At 47.3% G+C, this 20,158-nt stretch overlaps 1 protein-coding gene across 1 annotated transcript in view; it reads right to left on the bottom strand.

The window, feature by feature from the left end:
- The window catches only part of KMT2B (lysine methyltransferase 2B), a 78,812-nt gene extending 59,711 nt beyond the window's left edge, over positions 1-19,101 (bottom strand). The window contains exons 1-2 of the mRNA XM_060258637.1: positions 18,813-19,101; positions 4,411-4,486 (exon numbers count right to left, since the gene is read on the bottom strand). The gene's annotated coding sequence lies outside the window, so the exon portion shown is untranslated. The remainder of the gene's footprint in view (positions 1-4,410; positions 4,487-18,812) is intronic.
- Between the last annotated feature and the right edge of the window lie 1,057 nt (positions 19,102-20,158).

Genomic DNA, 20,158 nt, shown 5'->3' with positions numbered 1-20,158 from the left:
CAGGTCAAGGGGAAAAGGGATTTAATTTCCTCCATCCACCCCAGCTGCTTTCCCCCTAGTAACATAAAGGCAAACAGAAAACATCTGAGATTTCTCCCTTTCATTGCTAACAGGTTCAGGGCTTCAAATCAGCAAAACCACCATGGGTGAGGGAAGTTTAATCCCCCACAACCACAACCTCAATCACAAACTGGGCCACATGCGGCTGCTATTTTCCTTTGAAAAAAAGGGCCCTGCGAGAGCTCATACAGCTGCAAGACGGCACTCTTCCACCAGGCATTTGTCAACTAGGCTGCTGGCCACGACAGTCCTAGGTAACATATGAACCATCCCTTGAAATCCGCTGTACAGCAGCTGCGGAGAAGACAATTTAAGATCGGCTCACAGAGAATCGGAAACTAAGATTATAGCGCCAAAATATTTTACATATTTTATGTTTTTATATTATTCTATGGTTTATGGCTTTAATGTATTACTGTATTTACTCGTGCACATGTGTGCCTATGTGAGCTGCCCTGAGCCCACCTAGGCGAGGAGGGCGGGACACAAATGGAATAAAATAAATAAAATAAAGACCCAAAATGGTTTCTGGAGCAGAATGTCTACTTTGGCACTGAGCACCAGGTATAAGTGCAAGTATCAGACAGCAGCAGTGCTTAGAAGATAGACCCCTATAAACACAATCTTTCCAATGTAGCAGTGAAAATACGCACACAAAACAACATTATCCAAAAATTATGTGGTACAACTTGGGGTCCGTCTGCTACAACACTTAGATGCTCAGCTTTGAGATTGGTGTGTAGTACAGCAGTAGGGCTTTTTTTGTAGCAGGAACTCCTTTGCATATTAGGCCATGCCCCCTGATATAGCCAATCCTCATGGAGGTTACAGTAGGCCCTATACAAAGAGCCCTGTAAACTCTTGGAGGATTGGCTACATCAGGGGGTGTGTGGCCTAATATGCAGAGGAGTTCCTGCTAAAAAAAGCGCCTTGTACTGCAGAATACTGTGCTTCAATGTGCCTCAACAGCTCCCATGTCCACAAACTTCATGCCCAACTCAATACAACGAGTGCCACCAGTGGATGTATTAAACCCACCCCAACCTACTGGTTACCCACATTGTGCCATACTAAAAGTAAAGGTAGACCCCCTGTGCAAGCACCAGTCGTTTCTGACTCTGGGGTGATGTTGCTTTCACAACGTTTTCATGGCAGACTTTTTACAGGGTGGTTTGCCATTGCCTTCCTCAGTCATCTACACTTCCCCCCCAAGCAAGCTGGGTACTCATTTTACCAACCTCGGCTGATGGAAGGCTGAGTCAACCTCAAGTCAGCTACCTGAATCCAGCTTCTGCCAGGATCGAACTCAGGTCATGAGAAGAGCTTAGGACTGCAGTACTGCAGCTTTACCACTATGCGCCACGTGGCTCTTCGTGCCATACTCTGCATCTTCAAAGTCAAGATGCTCTTCTTCATGAATATAGAAAGAATGCTGAAAACAGAGAGCTGCCCGTCCACAAAGACATGGCTGATGGAGACCTGTCCAAACTAAGGTCCTGACACCCAGCAGTAAGATCTGCACAAATCCTGTAATCACAACATTTCCATCTAGAGAATAAACGGTAATGAACATGGGTGCAATCACTTCCACCCAATATCCATAACCTGATAAACAACAACAAAAGGCCATCAGGATTTGACTTGCTATGTCAAGCATGGAAGACAAATAATAGAATATGAACAGGCTTTGGCAAATGTGCAGACCTGTTGTTTAAATGGGGCAAAATACCAGGACCTAAAGGTGATGTGGTGCAGCCTGCCAAACTATTTTCCATCTGTCACAGGAATGTGAGCATCGTGCTTTCCAGGGAGATGTGACAGAGCTCACTGAACTCTCCCCAGCTGCAACTGAGTGGATTGAAAATTTAGATGTTAGTATGCAGAGGGATTACTCAATCTGTCTGTACACCTGGTGCACCAACCTGACTACGTATGTTATATTATTGCATGCTTCCTGTGTGTAATTCTGTCCTATGATAAATAAATGACCCTGCACTACCTATCCTGTGCTTCAGCACCATGACTTAAAAAAAACAATAGGACTTGGGAAGTTAACTAGGTTTCCCCTTTAAAACTCCCCTTTCAAGCTGTTAAACACCACACAGAATCGGAAGGGATCATACAGACCATCTAGTCCAACCACCTGCTCAATGAAGGATCCATCTAAAGCAGGGATGGCCAAACTGTGGCTCGGGAGCCATGTATGGCTTTCACACATATTGTTTGGCTCTCAAAGCCCCCCCTACCCAATCACCTGGCTAGGAGAAGGCATTTCTCTCTTTAAGCCACTTCTCCAAGCCATCGGCTTAGAGAATGCATTTAAAGTTCTTTCCACCTCTCTCCCCCTCCCCTCCATCTGTTTCCCTTCCTTCCTTCCAACATTTGAAGTTCATGTCTCTCAAACATCTGACATTTATTCTATGTGGCTCTTAAGTTAAGCAAGGTCGGCCACCGGGGTCTAAAGCACCCCTGCCTGGTGTCTGCCCAGCCACTGCTTGAAGACTGCCAGTGAGGGGGAGATCACCACTTCCCTAGGCAGCCAATTCCGCTGCTGAATTACTCTCACAGTAAACATATTCCTGAAAGGAAGGCGGCTGTGAATGTGAGATGACCCCTCCCCCTCCCCCCCCCAAAAAAAGCTGTGCACGGAAAATTGTTTTTCTCACTGTTCATCATTATGAATAATATGTGAATGCAAGATGTCCCCCTTTGGGGGAGAAAAGCTCTAGCCTGCCTTTTGGGTAAATACAGGTATGCTTTGATTTTTTGGGGGAAAACATACTGGAATATATTTTCCTGCACCCCCTTGACAATTGCAAGGGAGAGTCTCACCAGCTTGCAGAACTACTGTTTGGAGTAATTGCTTTGGGGAGTCAAGCTAAGGCTTCAGGGAGAGGCACTGAAACTGTATTCCGCTCTGGGGGAATTTATTTTCCCCCCAGCCAATATTATAATGTCTCCGTACAGATCTATGGTGCAGCCTCACTAGGAATACCATGTACAGTTCTGGTCACGGTATGTAAAAAAGGACATTGCAGAGCTGGAGAAAGTACAGAAAAGGGCAACCAAGATGATTAGGGGGTTGGAGCACCTTCCTTATGAGGAAGCCCAAAGAGTCTGGGACTTTTCAGTTTACAGAAGAGACAACTAAGGAGGGACGTGATAAAGGTTTGTAACAGGATGGCCAAACTTGCTTAACGTAAGAGCCACACAGAACAAATAGATGTTTGAGAGTCACAAGACATGAATATCTGATGAGGGAGGGAAGAAGGGAAGGAAAATAGGGAGGGAGGAAGAGAGAGGTGGAAAGAAAGCAACTTTAACTTTAAATGCATTCTCCAAGCTGCCAGCTGGCTTGGCTTGGAGAAGTGATTTAAAGAGACAAATGCCTTCTCCAAGCTGGCCAATGGGGGCTTCAAGAGCCATGCAATATGTGTGAAAAAGCCTCATATGGCTCCCAAGCCCCTGATTGGCTGCCCTTGGTTTATAAAATTACGTATGGGGTGCAAAGAATTGACATAGAGAAACTCTTCTGTCCCTAAATACTAGAACTTGAGAGGCCAAGGCCTTCAGCTTCATTGGATGAAGGCCAGCAGATTCAAGATAGACAAAAGGAAATACTTCTTTACATAACAAGTCATTAAAATACGGAATCTGCTGTAAGTGATGGCCACTGGCATACACAGCTTTAAAAGGGGATTAGACAGATTAATGGAGGACAGGTCTATCAATGGCTTCAAGACACGGTGATTAGAGGGAACCTCCGCGCTGAGAGGCAGTGCCAGGATGCAACATCAGGGGAAGGCCTTGGCCTCTATGCCCTTTGGCTGGACCTTCAGAGAAACCAGCTGGTCACTGTGAGAGACCGGATGCTGGATAATATGAACCACTTTCCCAATCCAGCAGGGCTGTTCTTAAGTTCTTATTGTTACAAGCTGTTTTTCAACATTTGGCCTCATGGATGCTTCACAAGACTACGACTTGCCAGTTCTATCAAAATATTTCTCTCTTGCGTTTCTGATATAATATCCAAGATTATTAACATCCATAAAGTAGAAAAGTACAAAACTCAAGTTCAATAAACTGATATTATGTGATCCACAGCTAAAACAAAAGAAAGTTTAAAACAGCAGCAGACAGCATCCACAGGATTGGATCCAGACAGCTTTTTTGGTCCATCAGCCCCAGTTCCTCTCCTTTTACAGTACACACATACTGTTTCCCTCATGGCTTGTCCATGAAGGTGTTATGATTCCCCATCATAACCTTTTAGGAGGTCAAAGGGAACCTCCTTATCCCCTGTTCACCATGGAGGAGCTAGGTGCATGCACCCACAACAGACACCCTTACCTCTTTTAGACCGTAGAGCAGCACGTAAAGAACTCTGGGAGGCCTCATCCTCTGAGTGGAAGCCCAGAAACTCATCCTGTCAAGAGAGAAGGGGAGAGAGAAGCAGTGTCAAAAACAGAGAGGGTACTTGTGGTCTTTTAATCCGAGGAGACGTGTCATCACAAGAGGCAATGATGGCCACATGCTTAGGATGCTTTCAACGGATGGGGCGGTTGAAGAACTCATGGAGGATATCTATATATGAAGCTGTCTATACAAGAAGCTATAGTGCCCTTCCTATATCAGGGTCACCATTGCCTACTCTGGCAGGCAGCTGCTATCTCTGGTTACAGGTGGTAGTCTTTCACAACCCCTGCTTCTGATCTTTTTACTTGTAGATGCTGAGGACTGCACCTGAGACCTTCTGGATACCAACCAGATGTTCTTCCACTGTCATGACCTCCCCCCCTCTCAACAAGGCCTGATGAATTTGCCATATCCTGAATCAGATCTTGTTCTATCAAGGTCAGTATTGCCAACTGTACTGCTTACAGGTGGAGCACTTGCACATCACCTACTGCCTGATTCTTTTATTTGGAGATGCTGGGGACTGAACCTGGCACCTTCCGCATACCAACCAGGTGCTCTTCCACTAAGCCAGAGCCCTACTCTGTCAATAGTGATTCGCCATGACTGCCAAATGGAGCCTCGTGTTCAGAGAGAGAGAGAGAGAGAGACCATATCTCTGCACACCCACTGCTGAAGCACAAACATCAGGGCTTCAAATCTCACCTCTGGCACACATTCATTTGGCCTCTGGCAAACCAATGGCAGTGTCAGCCCATCTACACCAGTGCCGCAGGAGAATGGCCACGAGGACAGATGTTATCGCTGCCAGAAAAAGCTATGACAGGCAGGAGGCGGAAGACCTTTTTTGAGAAGCAGGACTGCTCTTTAGTCAGCAAGCCCTAGAGAATCACAGCCTACTTGGCACGAGGGGCAAAGTGTGATGGTCAGAAACCAGTAGGACTGCACTAGCACAAACACCAAATCCTATGAAAATATGCTCCCAAATGAAAAGGCCAAAGTAACCTCCTTCCTGTTGCCAAATCTCTCCTGACCTGCTTTGCAAGGCAGAAACCACAACTGTTGTCATAAGAGTCCCTAAAACAGGGGTGTCAAACATGCGGCCCAGGGACCAAATCAGGCCTCTGAAGGGCTCCTATCAGGCCCCTGAGCAACTGGCTGTCATCTGCTCCCTTCTCCTTCTTTCCTACTTCCTTCTGCATCACAGCTTGTTTTGAAAAGCCTGCTCAATCACACAGGAGCTACAGAGCTGAGGCTCCTCCCATGGGGAGGAAGGGCGGGAGGGGAAGCTTGCTTTGCCAGTCTCTCAGTCCCACAGCAGAGTTACTGAGCCAAGCCTCTCTTCCTTCTATTGGCTGAGGCTCCTCCCTCTCCTGGTCCCCTGGAGAAGGCAGGAAAGAGCCGGAGCTTCCTTTTACAGTTCCCTGGGAGAGATACAAAGAAAGCACCTTAAGGACCAACAAGTGCTAATGTTTTAATGATGTTTTATTTTAAGGGTTTTAAAAAATATATTTGTTTAAAGTTTATATCTCTGCTATCTGGCATTACATTTTACGACACACATGGCCCGGCCCGACAAGGTCTCATTTAGGTCAGATTCGGCCCTCATAACAAATGAGTGACACCCCTGCTTCAAAGAATCAGAAGCATTTCTCTAGGGATACCCCTGGCACTCTCTGCCTGCAGGACTTTTTCCTGCGACCTTTTTGAGTCCTCTGCAAGTCCCGTTCCACAGCAGCTACTGTAGGATCTTAAACAGATCCCATCTAAAGTCAACGGTGTTATCAGATCCCCTGGATTTGAAAGGCATTCCCAGACGACTGGCTCCACCAGCCTTTTAATGATCGTGGCCTTGACCTGCCGAGGCTGCTGAAGAACACATTTCTGTTTGGTCACTGCGCATCTATCTGCCTATCAAGTATCAGACCATGAGGCTTCTTTTCCCTTGCACGCACAGTCAGAAGGGTGGAAGACATGCCACCTAGGGCATCTTGTCCGCAACACTAGTTAAGCATTTTAAGACAGGTGAGCTACCCTTTAACAAAACCACCTCATTTGAGGGTTTCGAAAGACAGCTTCTCTTTTGAAGAGGGTACCCCCTTCACTGCATATGACCACTAAAATGGGGTTGCCAACGAGAAATGCCCAGGCTAAAACTATCTCCAAAGATGCCCCTCTTCTACCCCCTTACTTCTTTTCTATATTTCTAAAAGCTTCCCAGAGGGAAGAATAGGCTGAAGAGAAGGGGTTTTTTGCAGCAGGAATTCCTTTGCGTATTAGGCCACACACCCCTGATGTAGCCAATCCTCATGGAGCTTACAGTAGACCCTAAGAACATAAGAGAAGCCATGTTGGATCAGGCCAGTGGCCCATCCAGTCCAACACTCTGTGTCACACAGTGGCTCTTAGTACAGGGCAGTGTGTGTGTGTGTGTGTGTGTATATATATATATATTACATTACCCTGTACTAAGAGCCCTGTAAGCTCTTAGAGGACTGCTACAAAAAAAGCCCTGCTTGAAGAATTTTTTCTTTCACTCTCCCCCCTCAATCCAGAAAAGGTGCCAATAACATTCACACACTCCTGAATGCAGAATCTTAATCTTGTATTCTTTCCCCCCACTACTGACCTATTGCCATTCTTTCACCAAAGTTCCTTTCATGCTTACTTTGGCAAAAAAAAAAAAAAGGAGAGGGGAGGGGAGCACAAGGTGGGCAAGAAAATGTTAATGGTGGGTTGCTTCTCATGGTGGGTTGCTTCTCAATTTGTTCTCACGGCCACCCTGGAGATATTATTAAAGCTGTAGCTGAATGGATGCTGCATCCATTGGAGAACAGAAAAGCAAAGAATTATCATAAGTAGCTGGAAAAGTAGCACCTTTTAATTCGTAGTGATTTTAATTAACTTATTTATCTAATGTGTTTTAATTGTATCTTATTGTATAATTGTATTTTATAATCATGGTACATGCCATGTCTTGTGAGCCGCCCTGAGCCTGACTTGGCAGGGAGGGCGGGATATAAATAAAAGCTTATTATTATTATTAAAACTCTGGGATTTCATCACTCAGCTGCACATGTGTTTTGGTATATTACGCACTGCAAAGCAAAACTGGTTCACAGGGCTCTCTTGTAAAGTGCCACAGTAGACAATGACCCAATCCACACTTGTGAGGAATGCAAGATCTTAAAATGCACTCATCCCATTAGAAATTGACAGGTTGCGCGTGAAGAGGCAAGCTGGCCACAGATTATAAACTAGTATTATTATTTAAATTTATGAACTGCCTCATCTCGGCCAATGCTGGGCTCTGGTTTTTGTGTGCCCATGTCGTGTGTGCTTTTGTTAACACACCAGAAGGGCTCATCAAAGACCTGAAGGCATCTGGGATTTGTCTTCAGCTACCATAAGAAGAGTCATAAATGGAACTGTCCATTTCTTTGGGAAGGCAAGGAGGGAGTCAAGACTGGGCCTTGGTGGAGCACCTGGAAGTAACTCAAAACCACACACACTCTCTGGTGACCAATCCCTGAGAGGTCAGAAAGAAGCAGCCGCATCTCAGAGATAACTAAGGCCTCTGGGACAGCGAACAGATGACAAGCAACGCTGCACACGAAATCATTTGCACATGGCAGTATGGATTTAATGACTTCCGGAGAACAAGAAAGTGCCAGAGCACTATTTTCTAATCCTGTGCTGTGCTATGGATCACTTTTCTGGTTTCCTGGTCCTCTGCAAATAATCACATCCTTTTACGTTGCAGCTGTCAAGAGGGTGGCTGCTCAGGCAGCTTCTGGAATTCAGCCCCTTCTACATTCCAATGCAGCTGTTCTTGAATGCATACATCCAAGGGGAAGGGGAAGCATGACTAGATGGCAGACAGCCTTTGTAACTCGCACATATGCTCTATATCACAGAGAATAATCTGGAGACTGCTAGTCTGGCCCAATTTAATACATAATTTAATCTGTCCTGGGGATTCTCAGGCTTGTGTGCTCTCCCCCACCAGCCCCTTCACAGCAAAATTCGCCATCTCCATGTGATGATTGGTCTCTGTATCAATAATGAGAACTGCCAATCTGGGTGACAGGCAAAACAAAGAAGACTTTACATACTTAGGGACAGCCCCTTCACTCAGGTATGCAAAAAAAAAAAAAAAGACTTGATAAATTAACCAAAATTTTAAAATCAGACTAACAAAACCCCAGGCTGACGAGAGCTGATCAAGAGAGAAATCAGTCCTAGAGAGCTTAGAGAATCTCAGAGGGAAATCTCTGAACTGTTTTCTTCTCCAATATATCCCAACCCCAAATTACAGTTTGCTCTCTTTCCTACGACCCACAATTCCAAACGAGAACTGCCCCAGAATTCAGAATCTCGTTTGCAGGGATGAACACACACACACACACATGTCCCAAACTGAGGTCTGGATGCAACAGCCAAATACAGATCGATGCACAAAGGAATGAGCTGGCTGTCAGTGAGGGGAGGGAGGAATGCGCAAGCCTGAAGGGTCCTCCAGGGCTGGCCATGTAACGGCTAGCCTCGCCTTGTCTTTACACTAGAATCACAGCATGGAATGTGTGTGAGCTTTGCAAACACCTACCCAAATTCCTAGCCATGCCTGTCTTTCACATGAGGCACCCAGTCCAGCTGTACTGGCATGCAGAAGGGAACTGAAACTATCCAGCAATCTGCTTCTGTTTGGAGTGCGGAAAACCAACAGCATTCTTCATGGTAACTTGAGGACCGACCGACTGGAGAAAATCTCCCTACTGTTGATCACCAGTTTAAAATGAAGAGGTGCTCCCTCCACCCAGAAAGGATCACTGCAATAAAAAGCAGCAATCAAGAAATGAAAACATCTCTTAAAAGGAGACAAAGTCCCAAGACAGAATGCTAAAACTGCCAGCATGGTAGGCTGAGTTGTTGGACTGAGCTATGGTCAGCTGTAGAAACCTGCAAGACAAGTCATGCTCGCTCCCAACTTTAGTTTCTAATTCACTGATAGGAAATAACAGAGACCTTGACAGGCGTGATATAGTGACAATAAGGCTGTGAAACTCTTTGGCCTTTATCAATACAACGTGCTATGTATTTTACACATTACACACACCCTTGTTCCCCACAGCCCATCCCACTTGGTGTGACCAACAACCAGGAACTAGGATGAGTCCGTAGGATTCTTTGCTGCCACAGTGACCGGTGCACATGAATGAATGAAGCTGCCTTCTATCCTCTGTCCATCGAAGTCAGCATTGTCTACTCAGACTGGCAGCAACTCTCCAGGTCTTAGGCTGAGGTATACACATCACCTACTGGGCAGTAAACCCAAAGATGACTCCATCTCTTTGTTTTCTCCCCTACAGGAGAGCATGGTTGCCATTTATCCTCATGGAAGAAAAAACAATAATCCACCACACTTGTGTAGGCTGCCGGCACCTCCACTCTTAGGTGATCAAGCCGCAGCTCGCTGGAGTCTCAATGGCTCTTGTTAAATTCAAAGGACATGCTAGGTGTTGTACTCTCTAATGAACGTGCACATGAAGCAAATCTTAAGTGAGGAGGAGAAACTGGGATACTATTTTGCACAGCTCCTTGGTGTACACTCAGAGGTAGAAAACTCTACAAGACAAGCAAATAAATGCACTATTGACCGGCATAAGATAAGCTCAAAAGAAGTTGGATATTTCATGGGCAGGTCTTCTCATAATTGAAATCATCGGCATAGTACGTGCTGTGATGGCAGTATCAGATTGTTCGTGGGAAACACGCTACATTCAGACAACGCCACGAATACAACACAGCTTTCTAGAAGAGTAAGGAAAGAAACCTCCTCCTGCTACACTTTTGTGAGACGACCCCAAATTTGCAATGACAATGACAATTTTTTTTAAAGGAATTGCTTGTTAGGCCAACAACTCAGTGGCATGGAAGCCCATTACAATTGCCCATTATAAAAGTAAAAAAAACCAGGAAAAAAGAGAAGGGATTTTAGCCCAGTTCACATGTTACAGCGATCACATGTGCATCTTGCATGTACATCTGTTTGTAAGAGACAGCCAATGTGTGTCCACTTAACAAATAAAACCAGCCAGTATGGTCAGCCATACATATGCCCAACGTAACATATGCATATGCAAAGAAAAATCAAATGTACACAGATGGTACATGCATTCACTGTTAACATGTGAACAGCGCTTGCATGTGGAGGGGGAGAAACAGTGTCACAAGGGGTCCATCTGGGTGTGTCTGCACGAGACCATCAGTGCAGACTGAAGAATGCATCACGAGGGTTTTTCAAAACAGCTTTTTATTTCAGCTCAGGGAGAGAAAGAAACAGAAGGGCGGTGAAGCTTGCTGTCAGTTCCCAGGTGTCCAATGCCATGCTTACCAGAGAAGCAGGTAACCAGAGCCAGCTGTCTGCCTGCAGCTTATTTCAACATGCTCGCTGAAAAGAAGAATACTGTCAATGCTGTCACACACTTCACTGCATTTCTGACACTGGTCATTATAGCAGGCGTGTTATGGTGGGAAAGTTCACGCGATCACAGCAGATACTACCGACCCACGCTAGAGATCCTGCACAACAAAGCCTGCAGCAAGGATATTCCAATAACAAAGGCTTGGAAATAATTGGTCCTCTATGGTGAGCAAGAACATTTCTCCAGACAACCAGCCATGAAGGTTCTTGCAAACTCTAACTTTGCTTCGCCCCTGCAAACCTGAGGACACCGCCCAGCCAAAAATGGGGACCAGTATAGGTGAACAAGATGAGCTAGTAAATACCTGGGAGCGAATAGAGAGAACCATGCCCAGTTCCTTGAATGTGCCTTGCATGACAGCAAATGGGGTAACCATGTTAGTTGACTGTGGCAAAATAAAGCAAAAATCCAGCAGGATATTAAAAACGAACGTTTATTTCAATATGAGCTTTCGAGAATCGCACCGGAACATTATTAAAAGCGCTGGAAGGTGAATTAAATAAAGACAGTGAATTCCATAATGGATCTTTCAAGTGTAAATTCTGTGCAGGGGAAAAAGAATTTCATTTGTCAAGACTCAGAAGGGACCACAGCATAGATCTGAATCAAAGCTACATGATGTGATAGCCCTGTTGAAACTGAACAGGTCTGGTCACCGGAAACCTCACAAACATGGCCTTGAAATCCACGAGGAAAGAGAGGCAGAGTGAACATTTTGTAAAATACTCCAAGTGTTTAAAAATTGCTGGTGAGGCATAGACAGCAGGGAGGAGACACAGAAGGTGCAGAAGCCAGGAGAGGCTAGGGACAGCCAGGCAGTGAATTACGAGAACACCAGGCAGCACCAGTGACATGCAGAAGCCAGGAGAGGTTAGGGACAGCCAAGCAGTGAATTGCAAGAAGAGAGGCAGCACCAGTGACATGCAGAAGTCAGGAGAGGCTAGGGACAGCCAGGCAGTGAATTAGGAGAAGACAGGCAGCGCCAGTGACATGCAGAAACCAGGAGAATAGGAACAGCCAGGCACTGAATTGCGAGAAGACAGGCAGCACCAGTGACACGCAGAAACCAGGAGAATAGGCACTGAATTGCGAGAAGACAGGCAGCACCAGTGACATGCAGAAGTCAGGAGAGGTTAGGGACAGCCAGGCAGTGAATTGGGACAAGGCAGGCAGCACCAGTGATATGCAGAACCCAGGGGAGGTTAGGGACAGCCAGACAGTGAATTGGGACAAGGCAGGCAGCACCAATGATATGCAGAACCCAGGGGAGGTTAGGGACAGCCAGGCAGTGAATTGGGACAAGGCAGGCAGCACCAGTGATATGCAGAACCCAGGGGAGGTTAGGGACAGCCAGGCAGTGAATTGGGACAAGGCAGGCAGCACCAGCGACACGCCAGTATATAAATTGCAAATCTCAGCCCCAAAGCTGAATTTGATTCAATGAGCACAACTGACGTGTTTGGGGTATTTCTTCCCCTACAGTCACGGATGTTAACTAAAAAAGAAGGAAAACACCCACAGGATACCAGGCACCACTGTTGTACAGCCATATGAGATACACCTGAGCCTTGTCCCTACGTGCATTGGAGAAGCAAAGATGCTCACCAATCACAAGCGATAAGGGAATGGCACAGCAGAGTGAAGCACCAGGGCTTAATTGCCATCAGAGCTACATCACTGGGGGCGGGGTTCACTCCTATAACTGCTGAGAATTGGTTATAATTACCAGCCAATGAAAACAGAAAATAGTTGCTCTTCAAGTGCTTTCAAGGCCAACTGGGGATGGGTGAGCAGACTCAGAGCTGAGACACACACCCATCCATCCTGACCAGTGCTATTCGTTTACAGTCAGTAACTGGCTGCTTATAAAGGAGTCTTGCCAATCCTAGTGTAAGATTTACCTATACTTGAAGGAGATGTGACAGTGGTTCTGCTCTTCCAGCACTTGCCTGCAAATTAGTCGGCAGGAAAGTGTAGATGACTGGGGAAGGCAATGGGAAACCACCCTGTAAAAAAGTCTGCCGTGAAAATGTCGTGATGCAACGTCACCCCAGTTGAAAACGACTGGTGTTTGCACAGGGGACCTTTCCTTTCCTTTAAGCTACCTCACCTGGTATTCCCAGCTTGCATCTCCTTGGTCACCTGGAAACACACTGCTCCTGTGTTCCAAGTACTAACACTGACAAAACACAGCGGTCCTTAAACTTTCTTTCCCTGTGGTTTGCCCAGGAACACGTGCAGATGCTTTGGGTGAATGTTTTATAGAGTGCAAAATCCAAAGAAGATGCCCAGTATGGGCTTCACCACCTTGCACAAATGAAGCACATGGTGGAGGAGATGAAGAGCTGGCCAGTGACTTGTAAAAGCTCATATCTTGCCACAAATTTTGCTAGTCTTTAAGGTGCTACTGGAGTCTTGCTCTTTTGTACTCTAGGACAGTGATTCCCAAACTTTCTGGCACCAGGGACAGGTTTAGTGGAAGACAATTTTTCCACGGACAAGGCGGGGGGCGGGGGTGATGGCTTCAGGATGATACAATTGTGCACTTTATTTCTATTACATTGTAATATATAATGAAATAATTATACAACTCGCAGCCTGGTTGCTAACAGGCTGCAGACCAGGACTGGTCTACGGCACAGGATTTGGGGACCCCCGCTCTAAAAGATGATGCGCCACGAACCGAGAATGTGCTCTAGAATGCATCTCACACTCCTACGGAGCTGCACATTTTACAGGATAATTTTGCAGGTCCCACTAGTGGAGGGAAAGCTGTCTTACAGGAAAGCTTGTGCACCCATCAGCCAACGTTTCTATGGCAGAACCTGATAAAAGCTTCCGGGAACTCAGAAGGGATTCCCAGAAGGCCACTTAAAAACAACACAGCCCAATGGGTTCTAGGAAGGGGGCTCCGTGTTCATCGGCTCCTGGGGAGCTGTTTGCTCATCAACATCAACTGGGGACACACAGGCTGGGGAGACACAGAGACAGCCATCTAAAAGAGATGGGCCTGGTCTTCACTGTAATCACATGAAGGCTAATCGTTCAAGCTCGATCCGATGTTTTAACACGCCCTTCTCCAATAGACGCCCTTATCTGAATAGTCCAGGTTAGCCTGATCCTGTCAGATCTCGGAAACTAAGCAGGGTGGGTCCTGGCTAGTATTTGGAGGGGTGACCACCAAGGGATACCAGGCTCACAATGTGGAAGTGAGCAATGGCAAACCACCTCTGAACATCTCTTGCCTTGAAAATCCTACAGGGTTGCCATAAGTCAGCTGTGACTTGATGGCAAAAAAACAACCAAAGAAGCCCCTTTCCCCTCCCATCCAAATTGCTGATAGGACACACCACGTTTCACTCTGATCACCCAAGCCTAGATCTACTTGAGTCTCCCCACTTTCATCCCTCCTCACTCTGTCTCTCTTTTGGCCCAATTTCTAGGGCTATGGCCAGGTCAAGTAGATGCCATCGGACCCTTTGGCCCCAGTCCTCACGCATCCCAAAACGTACCAGGACAGGAGGCACATAGCACACTGGGAAGCCTTGACCTGTGCTAAGCAGTTCTCTAATTTTTTTTTCCTGGGTCCCTTTTTGTCTGTAGTCAGCACCTAGTCCTTCAGCAGAAGACCAAGTAATGTGGCACATTTCTGCAGGCTTCTAAAACCCAATAAGGAATTCTAAAAAAATGAACAATCCTCATTTTAGGCCAGCTCCTGAAGCCAGGTTTGGTAAAGAATTACTCTGGTCCGACATCTGCCATACTCTGGTTAGAGGAGATGGCAGATCTGTGCATCTATACAGACTACATTTGTACACAAATTAATTCCCTCCCTAAATAAAAACAGACTACCAGGATGAAAAATAAGCCAGACCTTTCCTCCGCAATAGGATAATTTGGTACATGAGGGGATTCTTTTTCATTTTTGAATGGAGAAACACATGAAGGGCCCATGGTCCAGATCCCAGTTTATCACTTCAGCAACAGCTAGGCCAAACATCTTGTAGTTACCGCACCATGAAGGGCACTCTTTTGATTTCCTTGCACTGTTGCCCCCCAGACACAAACTGCCAGCTTTCTCAAATGTTGGTACATTTACAGAGTGCCTGAAATGCAGAAACCTACCATATATCTTGCCTAGTCAAGCCACAATGTAATCTAACACAGGAGCCAATGCCTCAAAGGAAAAAAAACCTGTACCATTGGAATACCAGCAGTTTGCCAGGAAATGACCCCTTATGCACAAATAAGGTGCTGGTTTCACAGTTACAAAATACTTGACAGCCATTGCACCTTAGTGAGCAAGTGAACGTCTCAGTGCGGTTAATGTCCAGAGGATCAGGGAAGCATCTGGGAGAGCCGGATTCCAATTCCCACTTTGCTGTGGAAACTTGCTAGGTGATGTTGAGTCAGTCAGGGAAGGGACTGTGGCTCAGTGGTAAAGCATCTGCTTGGCATGCAGAAGGACCCAGATTCGATTCCTGGTATCTCCAGCTTAAAGGCTCAAGTAATAGGTGATGGGAAAAACCTCTGCTTGAGCTCCCAGAGAGCTGCTGCCACTCTGAGTAGACAATATTGACTTTAAGGAGGGGACATCACTCAGGGTTAAGAGCATCTGCTTGACACATTGAAGGTCCCAGGTTCAGCTGCTGACAACTCCAGCTAAAGATTGTGGCAGATGGAAGGTTATGTGAAAAACTTCTGCTGGAACCCCTAGAGAGCTGCTGCTAGTCTCAGTAGACAATAATGACCTTCATGGATCTGGTTTGGCATAGGGCAGCTCCTTGTGTTCACTGACTGAGCCTAACCTACCTTACTGGACTGTGAGGATAAAATGAAGGAGAGGAGAATGATGCTGTAAGCTGATTTGAGTTCCCTCCCCATAGGAAGGAGAGAGAGATTTGAGTGCATGCTGAATGTTGAAGACAAGCTTCTGCAGCTAACAACAATAGCGGTCACACACACACACACGCACCCTGGAATAGAAACAGACATCTTTTAACTACAACAAACCAAGATCTCAAATGTAGCTGAGCGGGTGTTTAACAAGCAAAGCACAATGTAACTTGCAGGGAGATGCGGACTCAGATACTGAAAAGACAGTCAAGAACTTGGTCCCCTACCTCAGTTTCACTCTCCACTTCTGCCAGATGTTTATCTTACCTCCTACTACAAAAATTTCTATACCTAATGACTGGACTCTGGTTTGAAAGGGCCATCAGATACATATGCTGTGGCAAGAGACAAGCACTCAGCTCTGCCATAACTGGTTCTTCATTAACGTCCACAGTCTCAACACCCAGCTATCCCTTCAATTATGTTGTTCCTGGAAGTAAAAAAGCCTTTGCAACCTTAAATAAACCCAAGCCAATCGCTCCTTCCAATGCAATCCCATCCACCTCCATTTCTGAGTTTACCTAGTCCACCTTTCCCCTGAAGAATAGCCACTGTCTTATTTCAAGGAGCAAATTCCAGACCCTCTAGAACAGGGGTGGCTAAACTGTGGCTCAGGAGCCACATATGGCTCTTTCACATATATTGTGTGGCTCTTGAAGCCCCCACCCCCCTATCGTCTGGCTTGGAGAAGGCATTTGTCTCTTCAAATCATTTCTCCAAGCTAAGCCAGTTGGCAGCTAGGAGAATACATTTAAAGTTAAAGTTGCTTTCTTTCCACCTCTCCTCTCCCCATCTATCTTCCTTCCTTCCTTGTCTTGCAGCTCTCAAAAGTCTCATGTTTATTAAACAAGTTTGGCCACCCCTGCTCTAGAAGCTAATTTATCAAAATGCAGAAAGGAAACCTCCAGTGACTTTGCAAGTAACTATACGAGAGCATTCTCGGGTGGGGCTATCTTTTCCCAAATGTTTTGCTATACAGACAGAAAGGGAGAGAGGGGAGATATTCTGGCAAGCGATGAAGAGCTATCAGAAGATCCGCTTTCAATAGCCAAGTTAGGAACAAAAGGAGCATATGTTTGATCATGCCACACCCCCTACCTATACACACCCCAAACAGTCCTCCCTCCCAAGAACCACCAGAAGAACCATTTAGAAACACCCACAGTTGTCCACAAGGAGCCTAGCAGCTCCCTAGCAAGCCTGCCTCTGCTTCTGCCCCCAGGGAGGACAGCAGCTGCTCACCGGGGCTACCCAGCATCACCTGAAGGAGTACACACAATCCAAGTAGCAGCAAATACACATCACGCAAAGGTAAAGTGGATTTGACAACCACCACGGGCAAGAGTTAGTCAGATCCTTCAGTAGCCCTCTGCTGGCTTATCTGGAGAGGTGCCTAACCAAGGCCAATGAGGGCTTACTCCCCAGGCACATTACAGAATCATGAATTTCGGGCCATGAAACAGGAGAATGGTCCTATTGCCTAGCAAGGTCGGTGACTGGCAGCAGCTCTCCAGCATCTCAGGAAAAGGCCTTATACATCGCTTACTGTCTGATCCTTTAGGTTGGGGTGTCAAACATGTGGCCTGGGGGCAATCAGGCCCTCGGAGGGCTCCTATCAGGCCCACAAACAACTCACCACCATCTGCTTCCTTCTCCCTCTCTTGCTTCCTTCTGCATCACAACTTGCTTTGCCAGGCTTGCTCAATTGCACAGGAGCAACAGAGCAAAGTTCCTCTCTTGAGGAGAAAGTGGGGAAAGTAGAGCTAGCTTTGCCTGGCTATCTCAATTGCACAGCAGAGCTACTGAGCCAAGCCTGTCTTTTTTCTGTTGGCTGAGGCTCAGTAAGCCAGTGAGGTGGATTAGGCTGCATATGTGTTTGTTAGTGTCCTTTACAAAGTTTATATCTCCCTGACCTGGCATGACAGTTTATGACACAAGTGGCCTGGCATGACAAGGTCAAGATCCGGCCTTCAGAGCAAATTAGTTTGACACCCCTGCTTTAGGTGGAGATGATGGAGGTTGAAACTGAGACCTTCTGCACACAATGCACATGTTCTACCACTGAGCCATGGCCCCTCCCTAAACTGAACAGGAGGGGTTCTGAGCACATGAACTCACAAAGCTTGTCTCAAACAGAGATCTTCCACATCACCTACACTGGACGTTCCGGAACCCTTTAAACTGGAGACTGAACCAGGGACCTTCTGTATACAATCAGATGCCATCCCATTGAGCTGCAGACCCTCCCCCTTAATAGGGATGCCCAAAATTACTTCCTCCTGAGCCAGATAATTTACCTATCCAGGTCATGGATGTCTATGCCACCTGGAAACAGGATCTCAAGCAGAGATCTTTCACAGCAACTCCTACCTACTTTTTTTGATTGATGATTGACCGCGGGACTCTGTAGGGTTCCAGGCAGAACTCTTTTACTATCCGATTGCTTTTTTTAAAAAAATCTTGAGATGCTAGCAACTGAACCTGCATGGCAAGGAGCAGTGTTCCCTCTAAGATGAGTTAGCGTGAGCTAGCTCACAGATTTTTAGCCTCCAGTTGACACATTTTTGTCTTAGCTCAGGAAGGATGACCTCAGAGCACACTCATTTATGCAACAGCTCACAAAGTAGAATTTTGCTCACAAAACTCTGCAGCTTAGAGGGAACATTGGCAAGGAAATATTCTGCCTCTTTCAGCCACAGCCCATCCCCAGCCTTTGGGAACAGGGAGGGTGGGCTGTGGAGGGCAACCCAGATACGGAGAGGAGGATTTGGAAACAGCAAAGAGAAAGAATGACTCCCCAATGTTGTTGCCCCACTTGCAAAAAGCATCCACAACCAGCCTCGCGGAGACTTTCCTTCTTGCAGAAGGGCCACTATCACCACCACCCCTTCTCTTCCTTTCCCTTCCCGTCCAAGGGAGCCGAGCCAAGCTAAGCTGCAGCTCGGGGATCCTCACCGGCTCCTCCTCGCCGTCGCTGCTGCTGCTGTCACCCAGCAGGCCCTGCAGGCGGCGCAGGCTCCGTCCGAGGCCCAGGAGGTTCCCCAGGGTGGCGTCCGCTGCCGCCGCGGCCCTCTCTCCGTCTGGCGGGGCGACCAGCAGGAGCTGCGGCGCCAGCAGAGACACCCGCGCGCGGCTTCCGGCGCCAGAGCCCCGCGCGCGGCACCCGCCAGGCCGCGCCGGGAAGCGGCCCCGCGGCACCGAGGCCCAGGAGGAGCCGCCGCCGCCTCCCGCAGCAGCCGCCGCCGCCATCTTTAAACACTGAGAGGAGTCCGCGGTGGGGGTGGGGGGGCCGGGCCGCCACAATAACAATCCCCACAGAGACCCAGCCCCGACGCGCGAAGCAGCTTGGGAATCCGAGTCTCCTGGCGTGCCGATGAGCATTGGCGAGAAGGGAGAGAGGGAAGGTGGAGAACCACGATGGCCGTCAGGCACCGCGACACGGGAGAGTACGCTGTGCTTCCTGGGAAGGAGAGTCCTTCGCCTAGCTTCTCTACCGTTTGAAAGGCGAAGTCATGGTTGGGAGAGACTACGTCACCCAAGAGGCGCTTCGGCGAAGCTGCCCTCAGGCATGGTGGGCGATTGAGGCGGCGGTAATGGTTGTTCACCCCTTAGAAGTCGGAGAAGGTTGCGGAACGTCCTTATTTTGGCTGGAGGAGGTTCTCAACAGGGAGGAGGCCTTTCGAGGGAAGACTGTCGCGGTAAAAGGAGCCGTGAGTTGTTGCAGGAGATGCCTAGCGAGGAAGGAGTCAGGACGAGAGAGGTGCGGCCTTACAAACTACAATTCCCGGCATGCACTTGTGTGGGCGTCGAAGTGCGTTCTGGGTGGTGTAGTCGAGGACGGTGTTAGCTTCCGGGCGGTGGGGCTCGTACCCTGAGCTAGTCTCAAATATGGCCATTGCAGAATGTGAGATTTTTTTTTTTATTATTTAAAAAAAAGGTCCCTCGGGCAAGTGATAAAAGCCTACTCTGCAAAACGTTCCCGGAAGCGTGCATTGCTCCAGGGGTTGGAGGGAAGTCTGCCTCCAATTCCTCCTTCAAGGAGTGCATGAAATTTACCCCGCGCCCCTCCCTCGCGTCCACGGCTTGACAGGGCCACGGATAGTTCTAGGAAGCGACGTTAAAGCCTACAAGTCCCATCTGGCTCCGCGCTGAAAAGTTACCAAACTTTTTGGAAGAATGAATGAATACCGCGAGCTCACAAGCCCGGGCAAAAGGAAAGTGACTGATGTAACTGACACCATGCCAAATGCCCCTTAGAATTACGCTCCTGCCCACCATGCAAAATATATATCCAGACAGAG

The sequence above is a fragment of the Heteronotia binoei genome, chromosome 17, assembly GCF_032191835.1.
Source record: "Heteronotia binoei isolate CCM8104 ecotype False Entrance Well chromosome 17, APGP_CSIRO_Hbin_v1, whole genome shotgun sequence".
NCBI classification, from domain to species: domain Eukaryota; kingdom Metazoa; phylum Chordata; class Lepidosauria; order Squamata; family Gekkonidae; genus Heteronotia; species Heteronotia binoei.
This window is presented reverse-complemented; position numbering and strand designations above follow the sequence as displayed.